Source organism: Phalaenopsis equestris, unplaced genomic scaffold (genome assembly GCF_001263595.1).
Source record: "Phalaenopsis equestris unplaced genomic scaffold, ASM126359v1 Scaffold000226, whole genome shotgun sequence".
NCBI classification, from domain to species: domain Eukaryota; kingdom Viridiplantae; phylum Streptophyta; class Magnoliopsida; order Asparagales; family Orchidaceae; genus Phalaenopsis; species Phalaenopsis equestris.
This window is the reverse complement of record NW_018164668.1, coordinates 1,350,939-1,361,285: the sequence shown is the minus strand read 5'-3', so window position 1 is coordinate 1,361,285 and position 10,347 is coordinate 1,350,939. Positions and strand designations below refer to the sequence as shown.

Genomic DNA, 10,347 nt, shown 5'->3' with positions numbered 1-10,347 from the left:
TATTATATTAATTATATACCTTATACTATATGAATATATAATATCCATATTATTATATTACTAATATAGTATATTAATATATTATTATCATTAATTTATTATATATTATAATTTATAAAATATAATTTTTTAAAATATCATAAATTTTTTATTTCGAACAATAACGATTCAAACACGAACGAACGCATCATTGTTCGTGTTTGGTTCGTTTAACTAACCGAACAAAAAAAATTTGTTCACGTTCGTCTCATTTACTTATCGAACGAATCGAACACGAACTGTTCACGAAAAACGAGCTTTTCTGACAGCCTTAATTCATCATAGACATTTGATATATCATATGCATGAATCATAGTAAACGAAAACCTACAAGTAACAATTTCATAAACATATTCATCAGATTCATATCACAATGAAATCATAAGTATTATAAGGGAAAATCTGTGTTTGGATTCATATAGTCAATGTAGATTCATCCATAATATGCAAAAAGATTAAAATATAATTGTGTAAATCATAATCACATAAAAACCTACAGAAAGTTATTATTTTTAAGTTAGCACGATATTATTTCACCTAAATTGACGGAACAGTCCTACAATGAGTTTTCTCATACCCGCCTCGAATTCGCTGACTAGTATAAACAATCTGAAATTCATAAGCCTCTTAGGATAATCATAAATTCTTATCTCATGTCATAAATTAACCCACATATAAAGATATATGCTAATATTCACCTTAAATGGGTTGCCTTATATGAATTCTCTCTCTAAATTATTTCAATTCCTCTCTTACTCCCCCCTAACCTTCCCTCCTTCATTTTACTCCGTTGATTTCCTGCTAGTTGCCCATACGGAAACCACAAACCAAGTTAATAGTCTCCAACAAAAGCTTCCTCCTGCTACAATAAACAAAAACAAAAAGTAGGCCAATTCGTTTTGAGAAGAATTAGACTTCAACTAAACATTAAACAAAAAGTGGGCTAATTGGGTGAAGTTTAATGAAAAGTGGGCTAATTCTTCTCAGAACAACAACTAAACATCAAAATGAAAGTGTTTACCAAAATCTCCTCAGAACTTTAAGTCATGAGTTGAGGCACTCTACAGTCGCTAGTTTCATCCTTGCTTCATGGATGGAGTCACATGACTCCACAAATAAGTAAAACCAAGAGATGGCGGACATGAAAAACTAACTAGTTTCAAAATGACATAACAACTTCACCCAATTAGATAGAGAATCAATTTATGAAGCTTGTGAGAGATTTAAATAATTTTGAAAAAATACTCACACCACACTTTGATAATTGGTGCGCCCCTGGGGTGTGCTATTTTTTTGTTTGTTTTATGTTAATTTAAATCCCCGGTAACAGCATCAAAAACTTGACCCGTCTCAAACTTACGCAGTAATTTAGCTTTAAAAAATATGATAAAAATTTTAACCCAATTTGTATTAAGTATTTAATGTGCAAAATCAAAATGTTATATAAAATATATAAAAAAGTTTACACACTAGGAGTTCTATGCAAGTGCACGTATCGCTTCAAGTAATATACGCTTCAAGTAATGCAAGTGCACGTATCGCTTCAAGTAATATATGACTTTCTTTAAAAACCCAATATCAATCCCACAGAGAAGCGTAGTAAGAAATCTCTTAGACTAATTCTAGTCTACTACTATCAAGTTTTAGTTTGGAAGATGAAAATTTTTATGATAATAACATAAATTACAATATTCAAACTATAGAAAATTAAAATAAGAAACACAAGTTAAAATAAGTGTAATTAATGCTAACAGAAATGTAACTAAAAGAACTAAGTTTATTAAATTAATTTTTACACTTCAAAGTTAAATTTACTAAGACTAAATAAAGTTTTATAATGAATAGTTCAAATTAAAGAAATCATCATTCCCATGTACAATGAGTACATGGTTAGTGAAGTAATTAAAATCATTTAAAATTATATATAAATTTGTATTGTGTCAAATAGAAGCAATTATATTTTTTACCCTCTGTCAAGTGCATAAAGAATATTGACTAATCCAGAGTTTGGTCTCTAATTCCATGGTTAGGTTGAGAGGATACCAGCTCTCACTATAAAGCTCTTACTTCTCCCTCGCCTGAGGGCTAACAATCTCACATTAGTTTCCAATCAACTGGACCAAATTGAGGATTTTAATCTATCACCTTAAAATCTCCAATTCTGCGTCCAACAAAGTATATTTCCCTATTTATTTGCACTCAACCGCATGGATTACATTCTCACCCATGAAATTGAATGTGACTCTTACTTTGTTGTAGAAGGCATAGCTCTTTCGGATCTTATGTTTCTTAATAAATTTTAACATTTCAATTGGCTAAATCGAAAATTAAAAGAAGATAAGAGTTTGAATCATCACAGTTTATTTACATTAAAAACCTTCCATAATAAAATTAATTATTCACAAAATCAAATTTCATTGTAGGGAGAAGGATAAAGAAGACTACTCAGAATTCATGTGAAGGATACGACAAAACACGGATTTTATATATAAAAACAAACTTACAAAACAAAGAAAGAAAAGAACACAACTTATCTCACACTCTTTTCCAAGCAAATCTCGAAAAGTTCCCTTTAAGCACTTTCTCTCTTTACAATCACACTCATAGAAATATAATGAAGAAGAAATCTCTCACATTCCCTCTCCTCTTACAACCCTAGAAGAAAATCCTCTCTTCTCCAAAACCTTCTCTATCTCATGCCGCCCTCATGCCCTAGACTCCTCTCCTTTTTAATTAGGGGCTGCCTCCTTTCAAAAGAAATTCAAAATTTCCTCCAAATTTTTCTCCAAAAATCACACATTTTGAATCCCAAAAGACTTGTCCATTCATTCAAGAGACATATCCCTTCGTTAAAGAGCCTTCCAAAGTGATTTTCAAAGTATTTAGATGCATTGAATCACTCCATTAGGCGTTTGAATCATTTGAAGCCTTCAAAATCTACTCAAAATTTGTCCTGAACCGCCTTAATCCTTCTTATATCGTCTATGGCACTTCTGACACCAGTTCTAGCCCCTCAGGGGCCAATTCTCTGGATTTTTGTGCCTCGAGCGCCAACCTACAACAGCTACTCCGTTTTGCTCTGTTTCGCCCTGTTTCAGTTGCATTTCGCTCCTAACAAATATACGTACAAAATAAGCATAAAAACAACAATTCTTTAAGATGTAATTCATTCAAAAACATGTGAGAAATGTAGAGTAGATTAATCATAGAAAGACATATCGAAATGTGTCAAGTCAGAATTTTCTTTCTTGCTCGTTTTTACTCCAAATTGCACCACTTTTGCTTCATTTTCTCCACAAGTCTATTTCTTGTACCTGAAACCAAAAATATGCAAAATACCTTCCTTTAAAGTGTAATATCATTAAAAATCATTAAAATTGAGCATAATATATATGAAAAAGTAGGTAATTTTTAGGCGTGTCAATAATCAAAATATGTTATAATGGGCTGGTGGAATCCTTAAAGTCGATCATAACCGCTACAGTTGAGGGTTCTTATTGTCAAAAACTTTTAATGAAGCTTACTCAATAATTGAGGAAACAACAAAAAACAACTTTTAATGGATGTTTTATAGAGTTGCCCCAAAAAAATTAGCTAGTGTGCAGGAAACTGATGTTCTAACTATCTTAATCCCACAAGTTGTTATCAACTCTAGGAAGTTGAACAATTTTGGGATGATGAATTCTATGTCAGAATATCTACCAAGTGATAGAACGATTTATGGACTAGTAGAATATTAGATCGCTACTGCATTAGAAATTATGAATTTCGTAGAAAACAAGTTCAACAATATTAATTTTAATACATATAACCCAGACTGAAAAAATCACCCAAATTTCAATTCAAGCAATAACAACTCAGGGGCAAAAAACCAACAGTTGGGGAACACCCAAGCTAGCCCTATAAGAAATTAGAACTATCAAGGCAGTAGTAACCTGAGACAGACCTACACGCCTAGATTCACTTATAATTCACAACTTAAGAAAAAGAAATCCACATTAGAGGAATAGGTGTTATAGATAGAGGACAAAATACACAATTAAGCTTCTAACATAAGAAAAATGGAGAATCAAATTGGGCAATTAGCTACATTTGTAATAGACCCTTATAGATGCTCCCAACAACACCAAAATGATTCCACGAGATCAAAATGTCGAGTAGTGTAAAACCATTAGAGTGGTAAGATGTCCCTATGAAGGAGAGTAAACCTAAAAAGCCAGATCCCAAGCCCACAAGCCATAATGAAAAACTGACCTTAGACTTAATAATATAGCTTTTTGGGATAGTAAAAGAGAGACAACCATATCTTTTCTTCAAATGCTCTTGAAATAAAATTTTGATCAACAATCTACCAAGTTGCTAGAGGTTTTCAAAAAACATACAATCAATATTTCACACACTAAATCCCTTGAGCGGATGGGTTGTTACATAAAGTTCATAACTCATATACTTAGAAAAAGAGGAAACTAGGAAATTTTGAAAATGTGGTCCTAATTGAGGAATGAAGCAATACTCTGCAATAAAAATTATCACAAATACTCGAGAATCTAAGTAGGTTTACTATTACATGTTACATTGGAAAAAGATTTTCTGGAAAAATCTTTTGTGACTTAAGAGTCAGCATCAACCTCATGTCTCATTCCATTTGATAAAATAAAAAGTATAATATAAATAATAAAATACAATACATCAATGAACACTAATTGAATAATAATTAAACAAGTCAAATTTTGTCAAATTCCAATATAACTTCTTCTTTTGCTTTTTTGCAAAATAGAAATAATAAAATATTTTTAGTAAAATTTAAATCATAATCCGGAGAAAATAAACCTACAACTTTTCTTTAATAAATTAAAAATCTAAAATATTCAAATTCATAATGAAAAAAATGTTTCGAATAGTCTCACTTAATATCCAAACTGAGAGATGGAGGACATAAAAGGAGCACAGCAATTAACGTGACCCCAAAAAATTTTTAGATGTTCGACTACATCCAAATGATGCATGCGCACGTAAATGGAAAGAAGGTCGGCTAGCTACAGGAATGAATCAAGATTAAGGAGAATAATTAAGATTAATTAAAGATAATTAAACTTATAACTTCATAATTTATATCTTCTCACACGCTAAAAATTTGCGCTTAGTGTTATATATCAGATTGATCAATTTAACTTGTAAAATTTTATAAAATTGAATTAGTTGAATTTCAAGAGATGCAAAATTTGAGGTATATTTTTCAAGCACCAAAATTTTTACCTGATCTCTTAAATTTGGGTGTTACACTAAAACCCTTCAATTTTGTTTCTTTTTATTACAGCAACTTGCAAGCTTATGTACAAACAAAAAGAATAAATAAGGAGTCCGTCGCCCCAATAAAGACGAATCTTTCCACAAGAAGAGCAAATGGTTACCCCCTTCATGAGCAAAGAAAAAAAAAAATCCACTTTCCAAAAGATGCTTAGAATTTCTAACACTATTTGCATGATCCTTTAATCATTTTGCTCAAACCAACCACACAATTCTAATATTTTTAAATAGCTAACACTTAAATTTTAATATTTACCTATACAAATCTAAATCTTTAATATCAAATCATAAATACCACCATCACTAACTTTTTTGAAATGAATACACCCTTTCGTGCATACATTTTCATGTGATCATGACTTATGTGCAACTATCAAACTTTAGTTGTTAGATATGTAATTACATGAGACTTTGTGATATGTATGAGAATTTATCTACCAAATAATAATATCTTCATATTTTGCTTATTTAAGAATTACCAGTAATAGAATATGGCTGAACATATCATTCTTATCCCCTTTAAGAATGGTCCATTCTACCTTTTCCCTTATCAATATTACAGGGAAGGAATCCAATATTCATCCCACATCTCAAATTTCATCTTAATATAATCAAGGAGCATTTATATGCACACTACCACCCAATCTCATGTATTTACAAATCTAACACCTAAACTCTACATTTTACATTCATACCACCAAAACCTTTCATATCACGTCAAAAATACCGCTAATTTAACTTCTAAAATCGACAAATATTTACCTGTTAAAAATTAGGAAACAAAATTTTGTAATATTGAAGTTTTCCAATGCGTTTATCCTTCATTTTTTTTTTAGGGAATCGATTTGAATAACTCAATTCTAATGATTAAAATCACAAGTGAAATATCAAATCACCAAAAAAAAAAAGGAAGAACAAGAAATGCGACATGGAAGGAAGAAAAAGAAGGGAAAATCAGACACAATCTTCAAATAACATTGAATCAAAGCCCTGTTAGGGCATCGCCATCCGAGATTCAAAGCCCGGGAAAAACACAGAACAGAAACACACGAAGATAAAGAAACAGAACGGCGATGTATAGAAAATCGATTATAGCAGGGAGAGGCTGGAGCTACATATCGGAAAATCGAATTATTGTTTCAATACCTTGAGATGATGAACTGAATTTTCCGCCGCCGATCAGAAGAGACATCGAGAAGAAGAAGACGAAGAAGAGCGGCCTCGCGCTAAGATTTCTTTTTTTTTTTTTTTTTTTGAATTTAAATTTGCAATATTTTTTTATTTTCTTAATGCGAAGCTAAGCGCGCGAATCGGATCTTAATTTTCGCGCCTTCTATTCTTGGCCGTGATTTGTGCATTTACATACACACCCCTGCATTCCTATGTATTTACATACCTAGAACCTGAGGGGCATTTACATACATAGCACTCAAATCTTATGGATTTACATATCTCATATCAAAACTTTCATATTTACATTTCTTCGGTATCATATCAAAAATAAAATTTAAAAATTCATAAAAATTAATATGTAATTTTTTTTTTCTTTTTAAGAAAATAAAATGATTATATTTTCACGTGAGATGAGAGGTCGAGGTGGTATAAATGTAAAAATAAAATTTAAATGTTAGATATGAATGTAAATGCGCCATTGATTATTTTAGGTACGTGCTAAAATCAGCTTTTGAGGTTTTAGGATGGTGTGGAGCCTATAGATTTGGGCGTTGTGCGCTTGTGGCCATTAAGAAATTCTTTTATTTAATATATATATATATATATATGAAACTGAAAAGGCTCAATTAGCCTATAATTTCTAATTAATTTTATTGATTATTTAGCCAAAGGGTTGTGATTTTATGTTTTTTTTATTACTTATATTTTTTAAATTAGTTGAAATTATAAGGTAGGATAGAAAAATTAGTGTTACCCTGAGGGTCTGTTTAGGGCAGTTGCAACTGTTTAAAGAAGCAATTGTAAAGCTGTTGAAAAAAAATCTGTTGTTTGAAAAGTTTCGATGTCTACTAAAAAAACATTTTTTAAATGGTCGGGCAAGAATTTTCAAGTAGTCACTGCAGGTAGCTAAGTTTGATAAAGCACCCTAACAGTCTAACGAGTAAAACAGGATAATCGTAACACAAAAATACATAAACAACCCTAGAAAATGTATGTTAGTTCCAACGAGCAATCCAAGTAAATGAGCACAAGCAGATATAAACAGTCCAAGAAAAAGATGTGTATAAAACCAACTTTTTTATACAAGCTTATAAAAATTATGTTATCATCTCCTCTCATTCACTTCACATGCAGCTCCCACATGTATTAAGCCATGCAATCATCGTAATACTGCCTGCCACCCTCCCCCATCATGCAAAAAGCTTCTCTAGTAATGGAAAAATTATTCCTTGCGGACACCGCTCCATCGTCCATCACGGCTTTGGTGGAGTCCATTTTCAATTTTTGTTAAAAAAAAAAAATCCCACCGAAGCTGTGGTGGACGGTGGAGATCGGACAACGCATGCATCTCTGCAAGTGGTGTCCGCACGGAATAATTTTTCCTAGTAATGCATTGTTTTGACGGCCACCGGTTTTCTAGTATTAATTTATTTAAATTTAAAATTTTAATGATGATTTTAAAATACTTCTCAATTGAACTAACTTATATTATAATATGACATATGTATTAATCATATAATGTGATATGCTTTAATTATTATATCAATTATTATGTACATTTTAATCAATATGTTGAATCATTATAGCTGTGAATAGGTAGCCATTCAGAAAAAAATTAGCAGCTTCATTAAGAAAATAAATTCTTAAAATATTATCAATATAGTTTATATTTTGTTTTATGCAATAATTCTTGCATAAAGTTTGTTTATTAAGACATCAAAATCAAGTTTTATCTTTGATTGTAGGAGAATTCAATCTCTTGTATAGTTTCACTTGAGGAATAATGGAGACCTTCATCTTTGTCATGAAGGTGCTATGGAGACCACAAATACTCTTTGATGATCCCTTAAAGATCTCATGAAAATTCTATGAAGATTGATGAGGACTCGATCTCTTATCATATTAATATAATGTGACGCAAAAAGAAAGATTTAACCAAGAAACATAGTCAATTTTATTTGATTTTGGTGAATTTGATTCTATGGATCATTTAGGCAGAAACAGGATGTTAAAAAAACATAAAAGACTAGTAATTATTATGATCAGAAATATTGTAAATAAAAATCATTTCAGTGTTTCTAAATTTCATAAATCATATAACAGAAGTTTCATATCACGTGTTTTGCGTTCATGCAAAAGATCACGATGAGCCTTGGTTCTCTATCATCTAAAAATTCAAATTGTTATCTGATTGATTAATAAAGATGTCATGCTGCCAATACAGAAGGTAGGATTTGTTAAAAAAATAGATGGTCAAATACTGAAAGAATGATGAATATGGCATGATATGATTAAATGTCAGTGTTTTCTAAACGTGTTTCATCTTTCTTAGTTTAGTGCTCATGTTGGATGCAAAATTTATAGACACTCTATCAGTAATTATATAATAAAATGATATATCATTATTAACTTATTAAAATAAGATTCTAAATGCTTTTAAGCCAAAGAAATTCTAACATGCAAGATTAAGAAGTGATTATTCTAATCATGAAATGGATGATATATGCATTTTCAGTTGGGATTGTGATCTAATTATGTTATGTGATCTACGTTCATCAGCATTTTATTCTATTTGTCTTAGTAAATTTATGGATTCTTAAAAATTACCTTAGTTCAAAAAAGAGTAAATTAAAGTATCTTTAGATCAAGACAAGTTGGATGAAATGGTGACAGACAAAGATCACATAGCATTATCAAAACACCACATCAATATATAATGTTCATATCATTTACTTTACAATTGGAATAATATTTTTTTTTTATCTTGAATGTTAGAATTTCTTAGGTTTAAAAGCAATTAGAATCAACTTTTGACAAGCTAACAATGACCTATAATATTGAAATATAAATTAATATTAGAAGATCTAGAAATTATGCTTCTAATATGAACACCAAATTGAGAAAAATGAAACATATTTAGGCAACATCAATATTTTATCCCATAATGACTTATCCAACTTTCTTTCAATATGTGATCATCTATTTTTTTTAATAAATGTTACGTTCTACCTTGATAACATGATATCTTTATGATTCAATCAGTAACAACTCGATCTTTAGAAGATAAAAATCATGACCATTTTAATGTTTTTCCTTAATAAAAAACACACAATATAAAATTTATGTAAGATAATTTATGAATTTTAGAAACTCTAAAAGGATCTATCTTCACATCATGTTTCTGGTCACAATAGTTATTTTGTAGTCATTTATCTAGTGTCACACGTGTATTTATAGACACTATTTTTTTCTTCTTTAGCATTTCACAACTTAAATGCTCCTTAGAATCAAATTAACCAAAATTAGAGAACTTGGAGGATGAGAATGATCATTGCTCCTCCTTTACAACATTTTTTTTATCAACATAATAGTTAGCATTCAATTGAATTTTTAGTTGCTTATTCAGTTCCAGACAAATTTATTATTCTTTCTGTTTATATACAACTTCAAAGTAAATTCAACAGAGTCAAACAAAATGAAGGAAGAGAAAAGACATTGCTCCAATCATTCTTTTTACATCAAAAAATATTTTTGATACTTTAGTATTCCATTCTTTACGTCCCTCTTTTTGCCTAAATAATCCTTAGAATCAAATTCAATAGATTTAGACAAATTGGAGTGAGGGATTGTTGGTTCTTGGTTCAATCATTCTTTTTACAGAAAAAATAGATTTTTGACAGAGATGTGTATGGTGAGGTTCGATGGTTAAAATTCTGATCTTCACAAATATTCTTGGAATTCCTATGAAACCTTTATATGACCATCTAAGATTATTTGTGGGATCATCCATAGGTTCTCTATAAGACATTCATGATAAAATTGAAGTAA

General features: G+C 30.3%; 1 protein-coding gene across 1 annotated transcript in view; it reads right to left on the bottom strand.

Annotated features, from left to right (window-relative positions):
- LOC110023627 overlaps nt 1–6,584 on the bottom strand; it is a 28,285-nt gene extending 21,701 nt beyond the window's left edge. Inside the window, exon 1 of the mRNA XM_020723119.1 lies at nt 6,493–6,584. The gene's annotated coding sequence lies outside the window, so the exon portion shown is untranslated. The remainder of the gene's footprint in view (nt 1–6,492) is intronic.
- Between the last annotated feature and the right edge of the window lie 3,763 nt (nt 6,585–10,347).